This window comes from Tachysurus vachellii, chromosome 12 (assembly GCF_030014155.1).
Source record: "Tachysurus vachellii isolate PV-2020 chromosome 12, HZAU_Pvac_v1, whole genome shotgun sequence".
Lineage (NCBI taxonomy): Eukaryota > Metazoa > Chordata > Actinopteri > Siluriformes > Bagridae > Tachysurus > Tachysurus vachellii.
In genome coordinates this window covers 90,412-91,233 of record NC_083471.1, presented here as the reverse complement: position 1 = coordinate 91,233, position 822 = coordinate 90,412, and the positions used below count along the sequence as shown (strand labels likewise).

The following is an 822-nucleotide window of genomic DNA, read 5'->3' as shown; positions in this document are numbered from 1 at the left end:
TGACATATATTTAAATGTGTTTGTATTTATCCCCAATGAACAAGTCTGAGGTGACTCAGGTGACTGTGGGGAGGAAAAACTCCCTTAGATGGTAAAGGAAGGAACCTTGAGAGGAACCAGACTCAAAGGGGAACCTCATCCTCATCTGGGTGACACTGGAGGTGTGATTATATTCTTTCTACTTTTAATTGAAATATAAGTAAAGCTTTGCATCAATATACTAACATGTTAATTACATCCCATAATAACCACACATACACACAAAAATATAAAACAGCTTTAATATCCGAGTTTAGCAAAAATATCATTGGTCATTATATGTGGCAACATGACATCCCACACCTAGGGTCAGGGTCAGGGTCAAGGTCAGGGTCAAGGTCAGGGTCAAGGTCAGGGTAACCCTAACACTTTCTACAAACAAAAAACAGAAAGAGGAAAAACAAGAAAATCAAAAGCACCACCTGCTGGATCTGCTGTAGCATCACTGATCAGGACAGACAGACACATACACACACACACACACACACACACACACACACACACACACACACCTTTAGTAATAAATATAACGAGGGTGAGAGATTGTGTACGCCCCCTGCTGGTAATCTCAGGTGCTGCTGCTCTGTTCAGTCCTTGCACTGTAAAACACACACACACACACACACACACACACACACACACACACACACACACACACACACACACACACACAATAAGAGGGTGTTAGTTAGTCTCCCCTCTTTACTGACACAACTAGAACACGGGTGTGAAAAATAATCTCTGACGCTCTGTTCATCATGTTATTTCTTATGATTGGCCACA

General features: G+C 41.7%; 1 protein-coding gene across 1 annotated transcript in view; it reads right to left on the bottom strand.

The window, feature by feature from the left end:
• Positions 1–267: 267 nt before the first annotated feature.
• frk (fyn-related Src family tyrosine kinase) overlaps positions 268–822 on the bottom strand; it is a 14,479-nt gene continuing 13,924 nt past the window's right edge. Inside the window, exon 9 of the mRNA XM_060882729.1 lies at positions 268–638. The gene's annotated coding sequence lies outside the window, so the exon portion shown is untranslated. The remainder of the gene's footprint in view (positions 639–822) is intronic.